At 44.7% G+C, this 26,202-nt stretch overlaps 1 protein-coding gene across 3 annotated transcripts in view; it reads right to left on the bottom strand.

Annotated features, from left to right (window-relative positions):
- LOC137353342 (suppressor of cytokine signaling 1-like) overlaps nt 1-20,521 on the bottom strand; it is a 41,692-nt gene extending 21,171 nt beyond the window's left edge. For 2 of the 3 annotated variants that reach the window (XM_068019494.1, XM_068019493.1), the window contains exon 1: nt 20,091-20,521. The gene's annotated coding sequence lies outside the window, so the exon portion shown is untranslated. The remainder of the gene's footprint in view (nt 1-20,090) is intronic. The other variant, XM_068019492.1, reaches the window with a different exon arrangement.
- Between the last annotated feature and the right edge of the window lie 5,681 nt (nt 20,522-26,202).

Below are 26,202 nucleotides of genomic sequence, written 5' to 3'. Positions count from 1 at the left end.
ATTAAGGATGGGAAGCAACTGCTGGCCTTGCCCAGCGACATCCACAACCCATGAAACAAATAAAAACAAATCCAATAAGTAGAACCAGAGTGTGTACACTTGGTTAAAAGTAAATTTAAAATGCAAATTAGGGTGAATCTGCCAAGAAGCTTCATGGAGTCAAAAATGTTAGTTGACATTCTAAATACAGTTGGGTGCTAAGATGGGAATGGTAGGGTACTATAGGCAGAGTTGTGATGGGCTCTTTTAGGGTGCCAGCTACTCTCAGGCAAGTGTCCATTCTTCATGGCAATTCATCCAAGTGGCTATTATTCATGGAGGGGCCCATCTAAAGAGCCAATGAAAGATGATGTGATAGGTGAACCCTTGATACAATGCTTAGACTCACAGAGTCACATGATGGGACTACTGGCTGATTTTTCTCCTCCCTAGCCATCATGTGCAGAGGTCAACTGCCTCCCTTTCTTAATTATACTTTAATTGGGTTTAATTGTACGCAGGTGGAGGGCATGAATGGGGGTTTCACTCGAGTACATATCAAGAGACACTTATTGAAGCTGTGATGTAGATGAGGTAGGAGGTGTATGCTTGTAATGTTTCACACTATAAATAAATGTAAGACTGAGTAAAGATTGGCTCCAGCACTATCCTTCACCGACTGGCTTTCCAGAACAGAACACCTTGGTTCTGGTCACCAACCAGGAACGGCGCCTTCCTGGCTTCCAGGGCTTCCTGGACTATACAGCTCAGCATCATACAGGAGCTGCATTAACTCTGGGAGCCACCAAGGCAGCTCCTATCTCATATTTCACATATTCATCCTGCTCCTTTTCAAAGCATTTCGGAAATCTGGAGCTTGGGGCAATTGAAACTTTCAAGACTGAGATCAATAGACTTTTATTAGGTCAGGCTATCAAGAGATTATGGAACAAAGGCAGAAAAATGGAGTTGAGGTGCAGATCTAATTGAATGGAAAAATAGGCTCTAGGGGCCGAATGGCCTCCCATGCAGAATGGTCAGCCAGTTTTTCTATGGAACCAGCTGCAGGAAGAAATTCACTTAAAGCTGCTTCTGTACTGATTTTCTTAATTGGCATTTTGTTTTCCTGCTCCCAGTAAGAGTTTCAACAGCCTTTGTTGTGTTGCCTCTTTGCTTTTTCCTAGCAGCTCCATTAGTGCCACTGATGAGGTTCCCAATGGGAATGCCCCACCACGGCATTTTGTAGAATGAAGAGACAGATAATGGAAGGATACTGGGCAGGTCTGGCTGCACCTCCCTGCTGCATTTTAGGAAGTGAGTATAACTGGCTCTGGAAGAGGATAAGTGCATGCGGAGGCTTTGCTAATCAAACTGACAGGAACAGCTATTTAAATGGTAAGATTTCAAATGGAGTCGAGGGGCAGGGGAACCTTGGTGTATCGATATACTGACTATTAAAAGAGGCAATGCAAATATATAAGGCCACAAAACAAGCCAACTAAATTCTTGGCTTTGTATCCGAAGACAGAGAATACAAATGCAAGGGTCTCATGAACTCCATTGTAACAAAAGGCCACTGACTTGAAACGTTAACTATGTTTCTCTCTCCACAAGTGCTGTCTGACCTTCTGAGTTTGTCCAGAATATTCGGTCTTTATTTCAGATTTCCAGCGTCAGCAGCATTTTGTTTTTGGAGGCTGTAATATTGATCTTGTGCAAGGACCTCAAGTCAGCTGAAGTTTGGGTATAGTATACAGTTTTGGGCATTCCATTATTGGAATGCTATAAAATCAATGGAAAAGCTGCAGTGCAGATTCACTAAGATATTGCTAGGGATTAAGAGTTATGGTCATGAAGAGAGAGACTCGCCACTGCTTTGGGTTCCTTCAGAACACACACCTCACAGGGCTGTAAGTAGGTTTTAGGTAGGAGACACACCAGCAGGACATAGCTAACAAGAAATTCTGGCCATCATCATTTTTCTATGTTCAATGTCTCCTGCCGATTGAAAACACAACATTGATTCAAAAGCATAAATGTCAAGCTGTAAAACCCTGCGGAGGATCAGCAGATTGGAGTCATTCACAAATCTAGCTTTTACTATTCTCAGAGATACAATGGGCAAGTGAGTAAACCATCAGGATGAGCCACACTCCCCACCGCATCCCACAGTTTGGTAAGAGGTGGCAATTCACTAATGATCTCAGAGTAAATTCATCAAGGCTCACGGGCCTGCTTCAACTGGTGGCTTGTGCTGAGATTTCTGATATTAGCCAGAACACTACAATTGGCCTCAGTATCCTTGGCCTGGCCCGGGGGATTGGTGGGGGTTGCTGTGGTGTGGTTGGTGGAGGAGGAGAGATGATATCTGCCAGATTACCATCCAATGACACACGCTGGAAAGTACACGTTGTATGATGTGTCAGTTGCAAACAGATTGCACTCGGCTTTGATTTCTTCCACAGTTGAATAGTTTATTGGTACTGACTGACTGATCTCATGCATAAAGAACGATTCCTTTGGGCATTGTACTGGAGGGACATGTGTCCGTGGAACTGTACCCCAGCAAGGAGAAAAATATTGCGGAGGAATGTCAGTAATGGGAAAGTGAACATTCCTCTATTTGGTTACCCCAGTTCCGAGCAGCCCTCGGTCAGGAGGCGAGATGCAGGGTAAAGATCTGCTGCTCTAGAGCTACAATATAGTTCCACTACACTTCACCACAGCAGACCCGAGAAGAACACCAAATCCCTGCATGCCGTTTAGCCTTGTATAATCTGAACGAAACTGGCACCAGTTGAGAACTGCATCAAGATTCATTTCACATGGGTTCCTCAGACAGAAGGGACTTTCACCCCATTATTCTGCACCGGAATTGAACGCAGACCCCAGAAGCAAAAGGGTACAGTCTAAAGCACATTGCCACCCTTTTCTTCTAATTCACTCATAGGATGTGGGCATTTATTGCCCATCCCCAATTGCCCTGGAGAAGGTGGTGGTGAGCCACCCCCTAGAATCTCAGAGTGGCGTGCTCAGCCACTTCAGAGGGTCGTTTAGAGTCAACCACATTGCGGTGGCTCTGGAGTCACGTCAGCCAGAGCAGTTATTGACGACAGGTTTCCATCCCCGAAAGGACATGAGTGAATCCGATGACTTTTTACGACATTCCAGTAGTTTCATGGTCACCATTCCTGATGCTAGCTTTTTAATTCCAGATTTATTTAATTAATTGATTTTAAAATTCCCCAGCTACCATGGTGGGATTTGAACTCATGTCTCGGGATCCTTAGTCCAGGCCTTTGGATTACTAGTCCAGTAACAGAACCACATCATCCTGAGATTCACATCTCCAGCACAATTTTCAAACTATAATCATACACTATGATGGAGGAAGGAGGGGCTCCCCATCAGACTGAAATATGAAACAAAGCACATGGGAAACAAAATCTCAGCACTGAAAGGTGTGCAGATTCTGCTGGAAAATATTCCTGCAGATTTTTAAAGGAGAAGGGTATTTGACTGAATTGCTCCATAATCCCACATGCTATAAAGACCTGGATGCTTACAAGTACCTCTCAGTCGTTGCTCATTTCCTATTTCACCCTTGACCAACCCGTTTTTGTTTTTATTAATTCTTCAGATATGGGTGTCACAACATTTATTGGCCCATCCCAGTTGCCCGGAGAAGGTGATGATACAACCGAGTGGCTTGTTAAGCCATTTGAGGGGGTAGTTAAGAATCAACCTCATTGGTGTGGGACTGGAGTCACATATAGGCCCAGAAGGGGCAAGGGCAGACGGTTCTCTTCTCTAAAGGACATCACTGAACCATTTGGGATTTCACAACAATCTAATAACTTCATGGTCACTTTTCACAATTCTAGCTTTTTAATTCCCAGACTTTATTTTTTTAAACTGAGTTCAATTTCTTAAATTCCCATGGTGGGATTTGAACTCACTTTCCCTTGAACAGAAGAACTAGGAGCAGTAGGCAATTCAGCCCCTCGAGCCTGCTCCACCATTCCATATGATCATGGCCGATCTCATCTCGGCCTCAACTCCACTTTCCTGCCCGTTCTCCATAACCCTTCAACCCAATTCTAGTATTGTCACCACTACACCACCATGCTATCCATAGATTCCTGCTGGACAGTACTCGTATATGGACCTCAGTGGAGCTCAGGCCCAGTCCCAGGTTGTGCTGTGCTGCTTTCCTTAGGTGGGGCAGCTTCACCCGTGCAGAGAGGCTGCTTGGGGGAGATACCCTATTATCTGCAGTGCGTGTGGAGTAATATCCCTGGACCAGTCAGCGCCTTCAGCAAGGACCAAAGACTGGAAGGAAAGAAAAACACCATAAAGATTGGGTGTAGGGCACAGTTACATGTGCAAGTAACAACCGTGAGAACGTTTAAGGGCAGTATGCCTCCTCTAACTGTCACCCAGCACACACTGGGAACTGCGCTGGGTCCCGCTTGTCTATATGGCTGAGTACGACATTAGGTGAACACTGGGCTTTTATTGAGCCTGGCATGAAACCTTCCCCTTCACAGAGATTGTTCTGCCTGACAATCTTTGGAGGCAGAGCAGCCAAGATTTACCAAATTGGTCCCTGGGATGAGGGGGCTGTCCTAGGATAGGCTGAGTAAATTGGGCCTATATTCTCTGGAGTTTAGAAGAATGAAAGGTAATCTAATTGAGATATACAAGGGCTATGTAGGGTAGAAGCTGAGAGATTGTTCCCACTGGTCAGGGAATCTAGAACACGGGGACACAGTCTCAGGATAAGGGGTCAATCATTCAGGATTGAAATGAGGAGAAATTACTTCACTCAGAGGGTTGTGAATCTTGGAAATCCCTACCCTAGAGGGTTGTGGATGCTCCATCATTAAATACATTTCAGGCTGGGACAGATAGATTTTTGGTCTCGCAGGGAATCAAGGGATATGGGGAGCGGGCAGGAAAGTAGAATAGAGGCCAGAGATCAGCCATGATCTTATTGAATGGCGCAGCAGGCTGGATGGGCCACATCGTCTACTTCTACTCCTATTTCTTGTGTTCTTGTCATAACATTTGTGAACGAGGAATGAAGAATGCTTGCTCTCCAGGGGATCAGAGAGTATGTACACCAGCCAGTATCGTACTGAGGATTACAGAGCAGAATGCATTCATCCCAAGTCTGTATTAAGATGGCTCATCTCAGAGTGACAACCGAGTGACTGCGACAGCAAATATAAACAGAAGGAAGCCATTCAGCCCCTCGAGCCTGCTCTGCCATTCAATTAGATCACAGCTGATCAGTACCTCAACTCCCTCTGCCTGCCTTAGATTTTTGCTGGTAAGGTTATGAATCAATCAAGGGATATCAATGTCAAAATCTCCAACTGATCCAGCATCCACGAACTGCAGATTTCCACTATCCTTTGTGTGAATGACCTTGGTCTAATTTGAAGATTATGCCCCTTGTTCTGGTTTCGCCTCACCAGAGGATAAAGCTTCTCTGTATCTGCCTTATCTAAACATTTTAAACACCTCGATTCAATCACCCCTCAATCTTCTATACTCAAGGAAATACAAGACAAATTTATGCAAACTGTCCTAATTTGACCCTTTAAGCCCCAGAATCATTTTGGAAGGCCTCCTATCCATAATCCCTATCCATTGACCATTGCTGGGAAGTGACTTTGTGCAGACTTCAGGCAAAAAGAGGATAGTGATCGGCTGTGAAATCCCTCCCACCAATCCCCTTTCCCCACCACAAGTATCAAGTAACCTGTATACAATCAGATAAACAGATAAACAGTTACTGATTGACCTTTCATTAAACAGATAATCTTCCAATCTTTCCTCGCAGCCAAGAGTTAAGCCATTCTCATAACACAGATATCATGTGGGAAATGAGGTGCACACACAACAAAGACACAGTGCTCTTTGACAAGAAAGGCATTACTGGGGACCTTTGACCCTGTAGCTAACAAACACATAATTAAATAGCACCTTTAAAGTGATAAAACTTCCCAGGTGCTTTACAGGAGTGTTATAAAGCAAAATTTGACACAAGGCAGGTGGCCAAAATATTGGTTAAAGTTGTAGGTTTTAAGCTGTGTCTTAGAGGAAAACAGGGAGGTGGAGGGGCAGAGAGGTATAGGAAGGGAATTCCTGAGCTTAGGGCCTCGTCAACTGGAAGCACAGCCACCAATGGCGGAGCAATTAAAATATGGGATACTCCAGAGTAAAGCCTGGCTACCCGACCCAAACCCGATTACGCGTCCAGTTAGGTCGGGTCGAAATTCTGAGTCCGGCATTCGGGCTCGGGTCAGGTTGGGCTGCACACTGCTTCTGGGAAGTCACGGGATCAGGCTTACCCATGATTCCCCACAACACCAGCTGCAGGAATAAGCTGCTGCCGGAACACATGAAGGAGATTCGTGTTGGGTTGGGTTGGGTTGGGCGTGAAAAAAAATTTAAGGGCTTGGGCTCGGGTCGGGCTTTAATTTTATACCCGAGCCAGGCTTTACTCAAGAGGCCAGAATTATCTCAGAGGGTTGTGGAGCTGGAGGAGAACACAGAGACAGGGAAGGATTTGAAAACAAGGATGAGAATGTTAAAATCAAGGTGTTGCTTAACTGGGAGCCAATGTAGGTCAGCGAGCCTAGGGGTGATGGGTGAACAGGACTTGGTGTGACTTAGGATCACCTCAAGTTTATGGACATAAGTTAAAGGACATAAGGCTGGTGCTTTCGGTCTTAACCAAGTTGTGTTTTTCACTGGGGACATGCTGCCAAGTTAGAAAGATCGAGAGACTTGACATCCGCCCAGCAGAGCTCCCACCCGAACACCTAACACCCATACTGAGTCAGTATGTGCATGTTTCTAAATGCAGACTGTAATGCATTTAAAACAATTTGCACCTCTGAGTATCTGACTCTCACCAATGCCTAGGGTAGGCCATGAGAAACTCTGTTCCCAAGGCTAGGAAATAGCAGCAGTGTCCTCTCTGTGCAGCATCCAAAGGAGCAGCCAAACACCATCTCAAAGTGGTGTCCCGCCTCATTCACATTGCAGCTCCAACTTTTAAGAAACACCAGTCTTACTGTCCAACCCTTCTCTTGCAGAAGCCACGCACAAAACCGATGTTCTACAGACTCCAACAGCGCACGTCTGAATTACAGGGACTCATGGGACCCTGTAGGCAGCTTCAGAGTTCAGACTATTTTTAGAATTAATTGAAACTGCAGGTTTTTTTAAAAAAAACTGGTGGGGGTAATTTTGGTCAGAGTCACTGCTGTGAGGCTCACATGGTTACAGTTTTGTACTATGGCCTCACACCCACTCACATTTAGACTGAGTCACTGATGCTGTTTTTACAGACAGGATGCTTCTTGTCCCTTTGAAGCTGGAAGTCTGGGCTTTCGTGGACCTATCTTTTAATTATCTGAGATAAAATTTCCACTGTGTTTAGGTGGACTTCATTCCACATGGGTCAATTTATGGTGTTTTACTGTTTGAACTACAGGGGTAAAAAAAAAACAGGGCGAGTCACGTCCAAGGAAGTAGTGGCTCATGTTCCCGAATGAAGTCACAGCCATCAAAAGACAGAGAACCACCTCACAATCTGGGACTCAAAGGTACAAGGACAACACAACATGTCCACCCAGAATTAATCCTCATTCCGGTCCCTCCATCCTCCCATTTCAAGTTTATCTCATGTCCCCAGAGATAGAAGGACTTGGCTCCATCATCATGACACTCAGGCTGCTGTGTCCTCTTCCAAAAAAGTTCTTTAACCCTTCACCCTCCTCTGCAATGGTTCCTCCTGTCCCCTGAATATAGTGCGAAATCAGTGACAGACTCTTAACCCCACAAACCCAGTGTGGCTAATAAGACGGTGTGAGGGTGTTTCCAATAACAAGTGAAGGACCCTGGCATGAGCCTGGCTCTCACCTCTGAGTCAGAAGGCTGTGGGTGCAAACCCCTTTCCAGGGCTTGGGCACACACGGATGCCAGTTTCCTCTGTTGCTAGAAATTCACCATCGAAACTCTATTTGTATATGTAAATTTCCCACCGTACACCTGGTATAGTTATGGTGCTGGTGCGAGAGGGGGATCCTAACAAATTCCCTGTCATACTGTAGGCTAGCATTTGAGTACAGTACCCAGGCTGTATTGTTAGAGATGCCATCCTTTGGATGAAGCTGCAGTCCACATCTGCCTGTTCCTGCGAAAGATAGAGATCCCATGACACTGGTTGGAGTGCAGAGAGTCCTCGCAGTGCTCATGAACAACATCCCTTCCTCCATCAACAGCACAGTAACAGATCCTCTACTTCATTATTATTTTTGGGCTGCTGTTTTGATGACATACGAATGATTGCTGCAATCTTTCAAACGAAGTTTGTCACAGTTTGAAACATTACAAGATGTTTTGGTGGAGAAAATAAGGGGCAATTGTACACTGGCAGGAGGGTCAGTAACCAGAGGACACAGATTTAAGATAACTGGCAAAAGAACTGGGAGTGAGGGAAGACAAGGAGAATATTTTTTATGCAGCGAGTTATGATAATCTGGAATGCGCTGCCTGAAAGGGCGGTGGAAGCAGATTCAATAGTAACTTTCAAAAGGGAATTGGATAAATACTTGAAATGGTAATATTTGTAGAGCCACAGGAAAGAGCAGGGGAGTGGGACGCTTTGGATAGCTCTTTCAGATCACCCCAAGTGGCCTCCTCTTGTGCTGCATGACTGTGTGCGCCGTCAAGCCATAAACACAAATGTGCAGACATAAATTCATCTTGGGCAATAGCACAAAATGGGAGAGATATTGTCCTGGGCCATTATACCCCCGATATTGTGATCAATAAAACTGGCTATTAGGCAGTGAGTGTAACAAGTGCTACCGCACAAAACTAACTTCTACGCTAAACGGGGGGCTGTTGAGCCTTAGTGGGTGGTGTTGAGTCTTAAGGGGTAGTTGCTGAGCAATCCAGAACATCAATGGGCAACAGCTCATGTCTTGCTCTATTTAATTCTCCAACTGAACCATGTAGAGTGGGGAGACACTGAGGCGAGGCTGAAACACTTCTGAAAGGGGAAAGAGGGGGAGGGAAAAAACGCTGTATAAATTAGCACCTTCAAGAGAATAAGGGAGAAAATCCAGGAGGGAGGCAGCAAAGCAGAGCTATAATTTACAGACTTTTCCATATGGGCGGCACAGTGGCGCAGTGGTTAGCACCGCAGCCTCACAGCTCCAGGGACCCGGGTTCAATTCCGGGTACTGCCTGTGTGGAGTTTGCAAGTTCTCCCTGTGTCTGCGTGGGTTTTCTCCGGGTGCTCCGGTTTCCTCCCACAAGCCAAAAGACTTGCAGGTTGGTAGGTAAATTGGCCATTATAAATTGTCACTAGTATAGGTAGGCGGTAGGGAAATGTAGGGACAGGTGGGGATGTTTGGTAGGAATATGGGATTAGTGTAGGATTAGTATAAATGGGTGGTTGATGTTCGGCACAGACTCGGTGGGCCGAAGGGCCTGTGTCAGTGCTGTATCTCTAATCTAATCTAAAAAAAAACATCTGGTTTAAAGCATCTTGTCCTCTTGGATGAGTTCCATTTTCTTTAGCAACAACGGGAATTCCTGATAATATCAAGAATGGTTTTTAACAATTGTTTCTCAGCCAAGAAAATGGGGTTTCTCATAAACAGAGATTAAGTTAATTTTCTTAAATATGTTGTAAGTGTTATACCAGTTTAAAATGAACTGCAGCAAAAGCTTAATGCATTGGCTGGTGCATTTTGACAGGTTACTGGAATGTATTATAGCTGCCTCCCTCAGATGCTGTGTAATGGTAGCCCTGAGTCTGTTACTAAATTGTGGCTTACTCCTATAATGAATTACATTGGCTAATCCCCTGTGGTGTTCACAGATAGTCCAAATCTGGAACACAATTGAGATGTTTAGCTGCTAAGATGGACCTGTATTTAATGTGGTCTGTCCCTTTAAGGACATTGCTCCAGTCCTCTCTGAAAAGAACTGGTTTAAATAGGAAGGTCTAAATTTTGGAATCTTGTTGGAAGGTAATTGGTGTGGAAAGCTTTTGCAAATCGGGCATGTAAATCCAGTGAGGTCAGATTACCAAGAGCAGAATAACCAGAAAAGAATGACTGGTTTTCTTTCCTTTTTTAGAAAAATACTTGTGACACTTTGAAATTATATAGATAACGACAGATGAAAGGCAGATCACTTGTGGCGTTACTCAAGGTAGTCTGGGTCCAGAGCAGAGTTGTGATGTATTGCTGCTAAGGTGGATCTGTCCCTTTAAGGCCAGTACTCAAATATTCCCTGTGGAATAGTATATTAAATGGGAAAATCCAGATAATTTAGCTGCTTATAAATTGAGGTTAGACAGCAGTTGATCATACTTGTAAATTGTTGGCTGCAGTTCAGAAGGATTCAGCATGAAATATCTGGCTTTCTTTCTAACATTTTTTTTTTTACAAACATACAAATTAGGAGTAGGAGTAGGCCACTCAGCCCCTCGAGCCTGCTCTGCCATTCAACAAGATCATGGCTGATCTGATTGTAACCTCAACACCACATTCCCACCTACCCCCGATAACCTTTCACCCCCTTGCTCATCAAGAATCTATCTACCTCTGCCTTAAAAATATTCAAAGACTCTGTTTCCACCGCCTTTTGAGAAAGAGAGTTCCAAAGACTCACGAGCCTCAGAGAAAAAATTTATTCTCATCTTTCTTAAATGGGTGACCCCTTATTTTTAAACAGTGAACCCTAGTTCTAGATTCTCCCACAAGAGGAAACATCTTTTCCACATCCACCTTGTCCAGACCCCTCAGATCTAAGTTTCAATCAAGTCACCTCTTACTCTTCTAAATTCCAGTGGATACAAGCCTAGCCTGTCCAACCTTTACTCACAAGACAACCCGCCCATTCCAGGTATTACAGTAAACCTTCTCTGAACTGCTTCCAACGCATTTACATCCTTCCTTCCTACAGTACTCCAGTTGTGGGCAGCACAGTGGTTAGCACCGCAGCCTCACAGCTCCAGGGACCCGGGTTCAATTCTGGGTACTGCCTGTGCGGAGTTTGCAAGTTCTCCCTGTGACCGCGTGGGTTTTCGCCGGGTGCTCCGGTTTCCTCCCACAGCCAAAGACTTGCAGGTGATAGGTAAATTGGCCATTGTAAATTGACCCTAGTGTAGGTAGGTGGTAGGGAATATGGGATTACTGTAGGGTTAGTATAAATGGGTGGTTGTTGGTTGGCACAGACTCGGTGGGCCGAAGGGCCCGTTTCAGTGCTGTATCTCTAAATAATAAAAATAAAAAAATCTAGGGAATTTTGGAAAATTAAAACCAATGCATCAACTATCTCACTAGCCACTTCTTTTAAGACTCTAGGATGAAGTCCATCAGAACCTGGGGACTTGTCAACCTGCAGCTCCAACAATTTGCTCAGTACTACTTCCCTGATGATTGTAATTTTCTTAAGTTCCTCCCTCCCTTCCATTTCCTGATTTACAGCTATTTCTGGAATGTTACTTGTATCCTCTATGGTAAAGACTGATGCAAAATATCTGTTCAATTCATCTGCCATCTCCTTACTTTCCCTTATAAATTCCCCAGACTCACTTTCTATCGGACCAAGGCTCACTTTGTTAACTCTTTTCATTTTTAAATATCTATAGAAACTCTTACTGTTCTTACATTTCTAGCCAGCTTTCTCTCATACTCTAATTTTTCCCTCCTTATTAATCTTTTAGTCGTTCTCTGCAGCTTTTTATATTCTGTCCAATCTTCTGACCTGCCAACCATCTTTGCATAATTATATGCTTTTTCTTTAAGTTTGATACCATCTAACTTTTTTAGTTAACCACGGATGGTGGGTCCACCCTTTGGAATTTTTCTTTCTCGTTGAAAGTCTAGTCTGTGTATTCTGAAATATCCCCTTAAATGTCTGCCACTGCATCTCTATTGATCTATTCCTTAACCTACTTTGCCAGTTCACTTTTGCTCGCTCTGCTTTCATGCCCTCATAATTGACATTAAGTTCAAAATACTGGTCTTAGACCAATCTTCTCTCCCTCAAACTGAATGTAAAATTCAATCATATTATGATCACTGCTGCCTAGGGGCGCCTTCACTATGAGGTCATGAATTAATCCTATCTCATTGCACAATACCAGGTCTAGTATAGCCTGTTCTCTGGCGAGCTTCAGAATGTGCTGTTCTAAGAAACTATCTCCTCATCTAGGCTACCTCTGCCCTTTGGATTTTTCCAGTCTATATGTAGATTAAAACTCCCCCATGATTATCACCGTACCTTTCTGATAAGCACCCATTATTTCTTCCTTTATACCCCATCCTACCATGTGGTTACTGTTAGGGGGCCTGTACACCACTCCCAAAAGTGACTTCTTGCCTTTATCATTTCTCATCTCGACCCAAACTGCTTTTACATCCTGGTTTCCTGAGCTTAGGTCATCCCTCTCAATTGTGCTAATACCATCATTAATTAACACTTTTACTAGCTTCCTTTCCTTCCTAAATGTCATGTACCCTGCAATATTCAGGTCCCATTTTATGTCGTCCTGCAGCCATGTTGCTGTAATGGTTATCAGATTGTACTTATTTATTTCTATTTGCGCTTTCAGTTCATTTGTTTTATTTTGAATGCTACATGCATTCAGATACAGAGCCTATAGTTTAGTCCTTTTATTATTTTGTAACCTCTAGCCTTTTCTGCTGATTTACTCTTAGATTTGTACTCACTGTCCCTTCCTGTCATGGTCTGATTATCTCTTCCCATATTAATACCTTTCTCTCTCGCCTTGTCTCTACTCTTTGATTTACCACATCTTCCCAAATTTGATCCTTTGCCCCCACTATTTGGTTTAAAACCCTTTCTACTTCTCTAATTACATGGCTCGCGAGAACACTGGTCCCAACACAGTTCAGGTGTAGATAGTTCCAAAGGTACAGCCCCCACTTTCCCCAGTACTAATCTCAGTGCCCCACGAACCAGAACCCATTACCACACCAGTCTTTGAGCCACGCATTCATTTCTCTAATCTTATTTGCCCTATCCCAATTTGCACATGGCTCAGGTAATAATCCAGAGATTATTTTCTTTGAGGTTCTGCTTTCCAGTTTGGTGCCTAGCTCCTCATACTGACTATGCAGAACCTCTTTCCTTGTCCTGCCTATGTCGTTGTACCTACATGGACCGCGACAACTGAATCCTCCCCCTCCCACTGTAAGTTCCTCTCCAGCCCTGAACAGATGTCCCGAAACCTGGCACCAGGCACACACCACAGCCTTCTAGACTGTCGCTCTTTGCTGCAGAGAACAGTGTCAATCCCCCTCACTATACTGTCCCCTACTACCACTACTTTCCTTTTATTTCCCCTCCACTTAAATGGCTTCCTGTACCATGGTGCCATGGTCAGTCTGCTCTTCCACACTACAGCCCTCGCTCTTGACCAAACAAGCTGCAAGAACCTCAAACTTGTTGCTCAATTTGAAGGGCTGAGGCTCCTCCACTCCCACCTTCTCAATCCACTTATCTGTCTGACTTGCAGTCACACCCTCCTGTCCCTGACGACTGTCCAAAACAGACAACCCTATCCTAAGGGGTGTGACTGCCTTCTGGAACAAATTGTCCAAGTAACTTTCCCCCTCCCTGATGCATCACAGTGTCTGCAGCTCAGCCTCCAGCACCACGACTCTGAGCTGAAGCCCCTCAAGCCGCAGACACTTACTACAGACGTGGTTGCCACGGATTGCCTTGGCATCCAGGAGCTCCCACTTACTGCAGCCACGGCACATCGCCTGTCCTGCTATCTTTCTTGTGTTAATTTAATAAAATTTATTTTTCCTTAATTAATTTATAGCTCCCCTCCTTACCGAACTCCCTCACTTACCAAACTCCCTCCTTCACACTCTGTCCCCTCCAGCAGCACTCAGTTTTTAAACAAGAAGCTTGTTCAACACCTATAACAATATCTAGATAGGTAGATAGAACATCTGCATGAGACAGCAGTGCACCTTTTTCACACAATTTGACAGGATATAAGAGGTTGGCATCTGATAGATGATCTGTATGTAACCTCTCTTCTTCTCTATCTATCACAATCTTTACATGCCCCTGTGTTTTGCTGTCAGTACTATCGTCATTACTTCTCTGATGTTCCCCCTCTTTCTTTCCCAGTTTCCATCCCTTGAAGATGTTGACTGAAGTTGGATGTGCTTTCACAATCTGCAGTGACTATCCACTACCTCCCTGAAATGGTACTGCTCCACCATTACCAGGTCCTTCTCCTCTCTGTCCAACAGACCACCAAGAGAGTCAAAAAACAACACCTTTACAAGTGTATCACAAACCTTAACACACCATTATAATCATTGAAGCATGGGTATTAAAACCCTGAATACTGCAGTCTGTGCAGTGAAAGGGGACTATGTGAAAAGAAACTCTCATTTCTGTTTCATTCTGTAGGACTAACATGTGCCTCAGAGCAAGTGCTTGCACACTTGGGCATCACATGGAATCAATAAAATTCACAGCACAGAAACAAGCCATTCAGCCTAACTAGTCTGTGCTGGTGTTTATGCTTCATATGTGCCTCCTTCCACATTACTTTATCTAACCCTACAAACTGATCCTTTAACTCCTTTCTCCTGCATGTACTTATCTAGCTTTCCCTTAAATGCATCTATGCTATTCACCTCAACTACTCCATTAGTAGTGAGTTTGACATTTTCACCGCTCTCAGAATAAAGAAGTTTCTCCTGAATTCCTTGTCAGATTTATTAGTTGCTACCTTATATTGACGGCCCTTAGTTTTGGAGTCCCCCACAAACGCAAACATCTTCTCTATGTCTACTTTATCAAACCCCTTCATCATTTTAAAAACTTCGACCAGGTCACCTCTCAGCATCTGAGAGGGAGCAGGGCACAAGCACTGCTGGACTTGGTGCCATGAACAGCCAGGCAATAAACATCATAGGGCCTAGCAGCCAGGTGGTCACATTGCTGGACAAATAACCTAGAGAATGTAAATACAAATCCCGCCATAGCACTTTGAGAACTTGAATTGTTTCAAAACAATTTTGGAAATAAAAAGCTGGCGCCAGTAAGAGTGATCATGAAGCAGCTGGATTGTCATTAAAACTCAATTGGTTCACGAATGCCCTTTAGGGAGCAGAACCTGAAAAGGTTTCAACCCCTTGCATTTTCAATGGTATTAATTTCAGTGCTCCATACCATCAGACTTTAACACCTGCACCAAGCACACACACTGCTTGGCTCAGCTCCAAGTTTCCAACCCAAAAAAAACAATGATCTGAGTAACAACATTCATCAGTTATCAATCTCAAGGCCCCAAGGGGCAGCTTTCCAAAAAACATTCCAATTGCCTTCTTTTTACCAAATTACTCTGAAATCAAAACTTGGAATGACAGCCAGAGTCCAAGAAAACCTTTCCCTGCTCTGTTGGCCTGGACTATTTATATCCTGGAACAAATCACTCCTGCTTAAAAATCTCTTCAAGAACTTGATGATTTATCTTGCAGTTCCGCTTAACGCAATACAGTTCACCAAAACCCAGACAGAAACAGAGAGATCAATCGGTAGTCACGTATGAATACATTCTGATTTCTTGCACCACCTTTGTATTTGTGCCACTGGAGTTGATTGATGACTGGCCAAGTCGCCTTCCCTAACATACCTTTTAAGACTCAAAGTTAAGACAAGTGATTAACTTTACCATGATTTTACCAGTGTTAAATTGTACATTCTGAGATATAGGGTTGGTGAAGATTGCAGAACCGTGGGAAGATAAGAATAAGGATTGTCAAATTGGCGTGCTGTGGACAGGGAGTCAGGAAGGACTGGCTGTGAAGGATTTCCTGCAAATGTGTATGCCAGCAGGGGAATGCTGGGTGTGTTGGAGTTTCTGTAGGGTAGAGCTGGAGGATGAGGAAGGGGAAGAAAAGGAAGAGGTGATGAGAGAGAAAGATACAAGTCCAGTGGATTAAGATTGTAGTTATCTGCATGAAAGTATGAAACAGGCCAGGTCTGTGCATCGCCAAACAAGCAATTATCAAAACACAGGCCTACTAAGAAATAGTACTCATGAGTTAATGCGAGGTGCTGGTATCGGGTAACTGGGACAGTTGTATTTTTTTAAAAATACATGGCAAAATATTGGATCCATTTCTTTGTCTACACTCCCTTGTGGTCAGGTCAAAATGCCACAAACATTAGGAAAATAAACTTGTGGTTTATAGAAAAGTTGGACCAGTGTTATCTGGCAACAGGAGGTCCAAACAGTGAGGTGGCTGAATCAACAGTTACAAGTCGAATAAGTGTATTATGAGAGTGCTTCATTTTTTAAAAAAAAATTTCAAGAACTCATATTTAAATTGTGGAAATGGATTAACTTGGAAGTCTGAAGAAATGCTGGACTTTGTTTTTTTCCCACTGAGGTCATTGAAAGGACACTTGACTGTGAAACAATTACTGGAAGAATCAAGGCTAGAAACAACCTTTACGGGAGTTCGCCTGCCTTAAGATAAATAAACAACAGGAAGCTTGGACTAAGGGGAGATGTTTACAGAGAAGCTCCATGTCAGGGTTTATGGAGGTCAGGAGATTGACTTTCTGTTTGGGGTCTGGATATTGCTTTCTGTTCAGTTGGGGTGTGAACTGTTTTGAAGACAGTTGAAAATCACCCAACACATCGCTTTCCTCCTGTCGCTGAAAAATCCCTGCATATTCGGTGTGATAACAAAAACCCTTCATGCCACATTTCTCCTGAGATGCTGAAAAAAACAGCCAGATTAATTCTCGACTCCGCCTGAAAAGAACTGCTCCAGAAAAGATCCCAGCGCCCCTTTATTGTGTACTTGGACACCAGACCAAAAGGGACAACTGACATCTTTCCAGATCTTATTTTTTCTCTTCGGGAATTAGCAAATATTTTGCCAAAGTGTTTTTTTTGCCTTTTTTTGTAACTGAGCTCTGCAGAGGGAATTTCTTTATTTTTTCAATGTGTGTGTGTTTGTGTGCGAGGGATTTAAAAAAGGAACTTTAATATTTCAGTGTGTGTTAATGCTTTGCTTTGTTTTTGGATAAGTCTTGTTTTTATAATAAACTGATAATTTTGATGTTTAATAAAGAAACCTGGTTGGAGTATTTTATTCTGGGATAAAGAATATATGATTGATTGCATCGGTAACTGAGTAAACATTTAAAAAATATATGTTGTGACCTGTGGAGAAGTGGGACTAAAGAAAGACAGTGCACTCCTTCCACCTCAGTCGTAACAAGTATTTCAGCTTAAACTGCGCAAGATAAATCATCTCTCTCACAGCAGCCTTCGTGATACCTGTAAACCTGCAGAGCGAACATCCACTCTCAACTGAATCCATAACAATTTTCATTCATCGATGGTGCCATGGGTTCCTGGAACTTTGGGTTGTTTACATTATGAGTGCAGTTGATGGAGTAAGACCCGTATGTTTAAGCTTGGCTACACGCCTGTAGTCCCAAACATCTGCAGAGTTCCAGGTTTGATCTCTGATTTGTTCACAATTGGCAGTTCTCAGCTTAGCCCAACATAGGGTGCTACAATTAGCCTCACCTCCGTGTGGTAGAGATGGATCAGTGACCCCCTACCTTAAGTTCCTTCTGAGTGGGCCAATAGCCAGTCATGGTGACCTCCTGGCCTGTGTATCAAGTTGTCTGCCTACATTTACTGTGCAGGTTCACATACGAAGAATCATCACTTGGAAAGTACTCAAAGACTGCCTGGTCACTAGCTTAGATCAGTGCCTTCAGGAGAAAGAAAAATACCAGATACATCAGCATACCCTGAGCAGCAGAACCACACAGCTCAGGTAGCTGATCAGAGACAGACTTGGGAACAAAAGTTCGAGAACACAACCCATATCAAACACATTGGGGGTCATTTTGACTTTGGGTGATAGTGTAAAATGAACAATATCAGACCAGCCGCATGTTATACACTGTACTTATTTCCATTGAAGACTGATCTGACACGTTATATTCTATCAGCCAGTGTCATTGTGGTTCAATTTCCTTTAAACATTCCTAACAAAAGAGGTCCTGTTCACGTACTGAAACAGTTAATCCTTTTGCACAAAATACTAATTAATGACTTTCTAACCCCTTGCATCCCAAGCACACTTTGACATTGCTGTTTCAGATCAACACATAGCACATGATTTCAAACAGACAGACACAGAATTAGTGATTGGGAACACACTAAACATTACATCATCCTTTAGAATTTTCTCTCGCGACTGTTAAATCTGTTAACAGCTGGAATGCTGGTGGAATCTGAAAAGATGGCAGTCAACTCACCTTCCCTTTGACAGAGGCTGTGTTTGCAGCATTTAGAAGGGTTTAGGATGTCCATTTACACCTTAAGTTACCCAGACCCCAGAGCTTCAATGAGGGCATCAGACAGCTGTATGTTTGCCATCAAGATTTTCCACTTTTTCTGTTGATTTACTGCACATTTTTGCCATTGTTGCATACTAATAAAACTCATTTTCTATCGCAATTTTTCTTTGGGTCTTTTGGAAGCTAAGACAAGGGGTGGGATCCCCAGGATCATGCCAATATTTGCAGGACCCTCTGAAGCATATCAGGGTTTGCGGGAGCCCCTCAGGGGAGTATCAATATTTGCAGAAAGTCTTGAGGAAAGTTTAACTGGCGTTCGGAGGAGTGTATCAATGTTTACAGAGAATTCCTAGCTGCGTATCAGTGTTTGCAGGGGCTCTCAGGAGCGTGTCAGTGTTTGCAGGGGTCCTGGAAGAGTTTGCAAGTTGTTTCCATACAAGTCTGAGAACCACTGCTTTAGACGAATAAAGTTCATTCACACACAAAACAGCCTTCAGATGCTACGGGAAATAAAACCTTTATAAATAGAGACATAAGTTGTGATTAAATTTTGGCCTCAACTGCAGTATTGTGTCCAATTCTGGGCATCGCACTTTAGGAAGGATGTGACGGCTTTAGAAAGGGTGCAGAAAAGATTTACAAGGATGATTCCAGGGATGAGGGACTGCAGTTACGTGGATAGATTGGAGAAGCTGGGGCCGTTCTCCTTAGAGAGGGTTGAGAGGAGACTCGATAGAAGTGTTCAAAATCATGAGGGGTCTAGACAGAATAGAGAGAAATTGTTCCCATTGGCAGAAGGGTTAAGGAGCAGAGGAAAAGGATTTAAGGTGATTGGCAAAAAAAATGACATGAAGCAAATCTTTTCTACACAGTGAGTGGTTGGGATCTGGAATACACTGGCTGAGACTGTGGTGGAGGCAGATTCAATGGTAGTTTTCTAAAAGAAATTGATAAGCACCTGAAGAGAAAAGACAAATTGCAGCTCTACGGGGGGGGGGAAAGGAGTGGGACTAGCTTGAGTTGCCCTTGCAGAGAGCCAACATGGACTCGATGGGCCGAATGGCCCCCTTCTGTGCTATAACCATTCCATGCTTCAATGTAAATGGTGCAAATGCACAGAATATCTGTCAGTGTCTGAAAACTGGAAAGAGGGTTAACATTTCAGTTGGGAGACCCTTCGCCCTAGAGAGGGGGACATCCCTATTTTACTCAATCGCACCCTATAAAGAGGGTCACTTATCCTCCAGTTCTGATGAAGGAGCTGCACCAAAATCTTAACTTGCCCTCTCCATTTACAGATGCTATGCATCCGTTGTCTTTTGCCAGCATTCTAAGTTTTATCTCTTCATTTGTTTTGCTCCACCTGCAAGATAGTATCTCCCAGGACTTGCCTGAATAAACAATAACCAAAAGTAATTTAGTTCATTTTGTTTGATCGAAAGCAATGAGTTATCAATGCAGCAGCACTGAAACTGTACCTTTTAGCAGCCCTGAAGATATTACAACGTTTGACGAAGAGGAGTAGTAAATAAAATTCCAGATGCTGTTTTCCCCAGAATATTCATCTGGTATTAGAAAGTTATTTTGTTTAAACACACACAAAAAAGCTTTAACTGGAAGTCAGCGACAGAAGAACTAAAAGCCTTTTCAAAGTTTTTTAAAAAAAGTTTACTCACCCTGTTCATGAACTCATGTTGCTTCCTTTAACAAACACCCTGTCTCGTTTTTTCCCCCCCCCCGTGCAAGCAATAAAAAACGACCCAGCAAACCCAGCTGATATTTCAGGGACTGGGGGAGGGAGGATCATTCGAGTGCTGGAAGATTTGTAAAAAGTGCCACTTCGGATTGTTGGGCGTGCAGAGCGGACAGTCGCTTTGTGGAGGTGTTGGCGACGCTCTGGTTTGGCGGAGCATTGCCCCTGTCTGGCCGCCCGGCGTGCAGTGCTGGAGCCCCCGGCGACTGAGCCGAGTGGGCTCGGCCTCAACGACTTGCTTCTGTATCACTTTCTGCAGCGCTGCCCAAATGTCAGTTTCGCAAGCCTCCTTTGAAGCGCCGCCCTCTTTCTGTCTCTCTCTCTCTCGCGCGCTCCCTCCCTCCTTCATTTCACAGAAACACCACCACGCGGAGTCTTTCCAAGAAATTTCAACCTGGTTTCACTTTCATACACGTCACTCACTCATGTGTGTGTGTGTGTGTGTGTGTTTAAATTAACCCTGAAGCCCCCAGAGATTTCCTACACCCAATGTCTGTAGTGAAACCAGTGGGAGCTGAATGACCACCTTGCACTCTTTTAGGGGACGCAAAACGGGCGAGATCGGATGGAAGCAGAGGTTGTGAGCATCTTCCTCCTATCCCCTTTACCCCGACTCCCCATGTCCTCGGAGTGCAGTACAAACAGGCAAATCTCCCTCCACAAAGTGGGGCCCTTATTTTTCTGTTGGGTTTGAGGTTTTATTTCCCATTTCCTTTTCTCCTCTGTACAAGGGTGCAGATACCCACGCCTCGTCCAAACACACATTCTCCCAGCAGGGACACAGCATCATGAGTGGAACGCCTGACTTTCCTCATCAAACAGCTTGGCTCAGTGGTCGCACTCGCATCTCTGCTGTGGATTCCAGCACTCTTAACACCAGTGCAGTACTGGTGCTGGACCGTCAGAGCTAAGATCTTCAACTTTTTAAGAATGCTATAAAAGGTCCCATGTCCCAACTGAAACAAGAGCAGGGAGTTGTCCCACGTTTCCAGCCAGCAGTCGCCCCCTCAACCGAAACTTCCAACAATTTTATTTATTTATAGATACAGCACTGAAACAGGCCCTTCGGCCCACCGAGTCTGTGCCGACCAAGAACCACCCATGTATACTAACCCTACAGTAATCCCATATTCCCTACCTACACTAGGGGCAATTTACAATGGCCAATTTACCTATCACCTGCAAGTCTTTGGCAGTGGGAGGAAACCGGAGCACCCGGCGAAAACCCACATGGTCACAGGCGGAATTTGCAAACTCCACACAGGCAGTACCCAGAATTGAACCCAGGTCCCTGGAGTTGTGAAGCTGCAGTGCTAACCACTGCGTCACTGTAGAGCTTTTAACATAGTAAACATAGAAGAAAAAAACATAGAAAATAGGAGAAGGAGTAGGCCATTCGGCCCTTCGGGCCTGCTCCACCATTCAAAAAAGACCATGGCTGATCGTCTAATTCAGTACCCTGTTCCCACTTTCTCCCCATATCCCTTGATCCCTTTGGCATTAAGAAATATATCTATCTCCTTCTTGAATATATTTAATGATTTGGCCTCCACTGCCTTCTGCGGTAGAGAATTCCACAGGTTCACCACCCTCTGAGTGAAGAAATTTCTCCTCATCTCGGTTCTAAATGGAATACCCTGTATCCTGAGACTGTGACCCCTGGTTCTCGACTCCCCAGCCATTGGGAACATCATCCCTGCATCCAGTCTGTCTGGTCCTGTTAGAATTTTATGGGTTTCTATGAGATCCCCTCTCATTCTTCTAAACTCTAGTGAATATAGGCCTAGTCGACCCAATCTCTCCTCATACGTCAATCCTACCATCCCAGGAATCAGCCTAGTAAATCTTCTTTGCACTCCCTCCATGGCAAGAACGTCCTTCCTCAGATAAGGAGACCAAAACTGCACACAATACTCCAGATGTGATAAACATTTTAAGGTGTTGCACAGGAGCATTGGGAAAGAAAATTTGAGACTGAGCCACGTAAGATGATATAGGACAGGTGACCATTAGCGAGTGATAAAAATTGGGGATGTGCAAGCGGTCAGAATTGGAAAAGTGCAGAGATCTCGGAGGCTAGAGGAGATTATCGAGGTAGTTAATCCAAATAGATGAACTAATAATTCTTCTGCTTCCTGTCTGTGTGATGAGCTGGGTTATAAACTGGTTGCTGTGCTTACCTACATAGCAACAGTGATTACACATCAAAAGCCATTCACTGACTGGAAACAGTCTGGGACGTCCTGAGCACATGAAAGGAACTATATCAATGCAAGTCTTGCTTATTTCTTTCTCTCTACCCAGGCACTGAGGCCACCCTGATACTGTGTAAATGAGAGCCCCAGTTTTTCCACTTACCTCTTTGTTATGTGATGTAGGTGTTAGTTCACTCTCTTTATTTCTCCAGCTTGTCTGTTCCTGTGCAGTTGGTGTCGACTCCCTCACTAAATTTCAACACTAAGGTGTTGATCATCGTCCAAGTGGCCATTATTGCTGTTTGAGTCAGAAAGTGATCGAACATCACAGCTGAGCCTGAGTCTGTGTTCTTACACTTCCAGCAGGGGGCTCTGGGCAGCCAGCAGGAGTAGAAAGCCAGGGCAACTTTCCCTTTACTGGACCCAGGGGAGCTGGGTCTAGTTTTAGATGCGCCCACTACTTTGCAAGCTAATTCAAAGAGTGTAGAAATGAAATACACACACATATTCTATGTACAAAAAACGGGCTTGTGGGTTTATAATTGGCCTTTCTTCACTTGAATGCTTATCAGTCTGTCTCCCAGAAGATAGGAGAAACTCACATGGGGTATGTGCAAGATGATAGTATCCAGCACACAGAATTAATCTTATTATTATGTGACTATTGGGCAATAAAAATACTCTCCAGGTCATAGCTACTGGGAGGTCCACTTATATTTGCTACAAGCATACACAGATATTGATACATATGTACTTGTGGACGCACACAGGGCTGAATATTGATTTTGTACATAAATGTAAAATAGTTGACAACAAATTGGCAACCGTTTTACATCTGTCCCGATTTTTTATTTTCATGAAAGTGAAGGGCAATAAGGGATGGGCAACAAATGCTGGCTTTGCCATTGATGCTCACATCCCAGATCGAATAAAAACAAATGGGCTAAAAATTGGGAGAGCTGATTCACTAACATCGGTTTTGCACAATCGCATTGAGTGAAAATTTACCTCACAAAGCTTTAGACACACACAAACACACGCACGCACAGCCACACACACATGATCAGAGATTAAAATGCACAGGTTTAGATCCACGTACACACACATGGGGCGGGATTTGAATTCCCGGGTCAGAACCCCAATATCGCGATGACTTCTGGATCCGAACCCCAGGCCGGCGTGGAAATGCACACGTGCCGCAATTTTGTTATGTAAAGTGCTTAAATGGCCAGGAGTCTCGCTCGCCACCCAATTAGCGACAGTGGGCACAGGAAGGAGGCAGGACCAAGCCAGAAGTGGGCCCAATTTGAAGGGCGAGCAGCAGCCAATGCTGTGGCTTCCATTCATCCCCAAAATGGAAGCACAACCTGAGCAATGGGCAGATAGGGCCCCTGTGCTATTAATAGGCAGTAGGTCCATAAACGTCCCCAAGGGGAAAAGACAGATTAACATCTCGGATGCAGATCTAGTCAGTTCTGACAGTAACAAAGGCTTCTATTTATATTAACAACTTTAATGTAGAGAAACCTCCTAAACAGAGGCGTAAGAACAAACAAACACTAAACCAAAGGAGAGGTAAGGAAGGGACCCATAAAAAGGGTCTGCACTTTAAATGTTAGCCTGTCCTTTCTTTTTTCAGATGCTAATAGACCTGCCAGCGTGTTACCAGAATGTTTTGTTTTTATTTCGATCTGTATTAAATCCTATCTCTCCAGTGTACCTTGGCAATTTGCTGTTGCTAACAACTCTGCATCATTTCTGCTGCAAACACAGTGAAGGGCATCTCACAGTTTTCTCTCCTTAATGCTGCCTTTTACCTCTGTCCTGCCTTTGCAGATCGTTCCCTTCTATGCCACCACCGCCTCCTCCATGTTGTGGTTCTGACGGCGCTTTGAACCTGACCCCTGTAAAGAAAATCCAAATCTGCTCCCTCAGCAAGCTGACAACAAGCTCGCTAATAGTCCTAAGTTTGGGAAGCAACAACTAACTTTTTTTTTAAATGGGTTTAAAGATTGCTTCAATTAATGTGCATAGCATTAAATCAACTACGCGATGTGTTTCAACCTTGGATTACCTTGCCAAGGTGAAAGCTGACCTACTGTTTCTGCAGGAGTGTGGAATACCACACCTCAGCACCAACAGGCAGTGGTCGCAATGGTGGTCCCACGGGCCATCGATCTGGTCGGGGGGTAATGACTGCCGTTCCTCCGGCCTGAGTATTCTGCTGCGGGGAGGTAACTTCACCATCTCCAAAGTTAAGGAGGTGGTGGGCGGTCACCTCCACGTAGCAGATGTAATCTACAACAATGCTCTGCTCCGGTTGATCAACGTGTACGCCCCAGTACAACGCAGCGAGCGGCTGACCGTCTTCCAGCAGCTCCCACTGCTGCTGGCGACGTCCAGGCCGGTCATCCTAGGCGGTGACTTCAACTGCATCATCGATGCGGCTGGACGATCCGGCAGTGACAACAGCAAACTGGACGCTACGTCCAGATTCCTAATAGAAACAGTTAAAGATGCCAAACTGCACGATGTCTTCAGCAAACCTGCAGACGGAGCGCAGCGTAGATAGACCTGGTCAAGATCGGACGGGTCTGCCCGTTCCAGGATTGACTTCCTGTTTGTGTCCCGTGCTGTCACGGTCAGATCCACCGACGTCAAGCCGGTGTTCTTCTACGACCACTGCCTCTTACTGGCCGACTGTCACTTACAGGACGACCAGCGGGTTGGCAGGGGGATTTGGAAGCTCAATGCTACACTGCTGACCCCAGAGAACGTTGAGGAACTCAAAAGGGATTACAAAGGTTGGAGGACCATGAAACCCCTCTTTGAGTCTCCAGTTTCACTGGTGGGAAGCGATCAAGGAGAACATCAAGAGGTTCTTCATCCACAAAGGTGTTCAGAGGGCGAGAGAGAGACAGAGGGAAATGTCCCGACTCCAGAAAAGTATGCAAAATCTGCTCTGGCTGCAGTCGATGGGGGTCGAGGTCAAAGAGGACCTCCAAGAGGTGAAGAGCCAGCAGGCCTCGCTCTTTGCCACGGAGACCTCCAAGATCATCCTCCGGTCCAGAGTCCGCTCCATCGAGCAGGATGAGACGTGCTCGCGTTACTTCTTCCAAAAGGTACACAGAGAGAGCTCTGTTATCAGCAGTCTGAAGGAAGAGGATGGCTTGGTAACGTCTTCGCAGTCCGACATACTAAGGATCAGCAAATCCTTTTATGCTGGGCTGTATGATGCGAAGCCCACAGACAGCAGAGCCTCCCAGTCCTTCCTGTCATCTATCACAGAGGTCTCAGATGACAGCACGAGGGAGAGACTGGACAAGCCGCTAACTCTGGACGAGCTGACAAAGGCCGTCGAGTCCTTTGAGACGAGTAAAACTCCCGGAAGCGATGGCTTCCCGGTCGAGTTGTACTCGGCTCTGTGGGACTGGGTCGGCCCAGACCTGCTGGAAGTATACGAGAGTATGCTGCTAACTGGCAGCATGTCAGAATCCATGAGGAAAGGCATCATCACCCTCATCTACAAGCGGGAGAGGGCAGAAATCAGAAATTGGCGGCCCATCTCACTGCTTAATGTTGACTACAAGATTCTGTCCAAAGTCATAGCCAGTCGAGTCAAGTCTGCTCTGGAGTTGGTGATCCACCCTGATCGGACCTGCACTGTACCCAGCAGGAAGATCTCCGATAGCCTCGCGCTACTCAGGGATACGATCACCTATGTACGGGAAAGGAGGGTGGACACCTGCCTCATCAGCCTGGACCAGGAGAAGGCTTTTGACAGGATATTGCACACCTACATGATGGACGTGCTTTCCAAAATGGGGTTTGGGGAGGGAA

Source organism: Heterodontus francisci, chromosome 41 (assembly GCF_036365525.1).
Source record: "Heterodontus francisci isolate sHetFra1 chromosome 41, sHetFra1.hap1, whole genome shotgun sequence".
In the NCBI taxonomy this organism is placed as follows: Eukaryota; Metazoa; Chordata; class Chondrichthyes; order Heterodontiformes; family Heterodontidae; genus Heterodontus; species Heterodontus francisci.
Note: the sequence above shows the minus strand (reverse complement) of the source record. Positions and strands in the feature narration are given on the sequence as shown.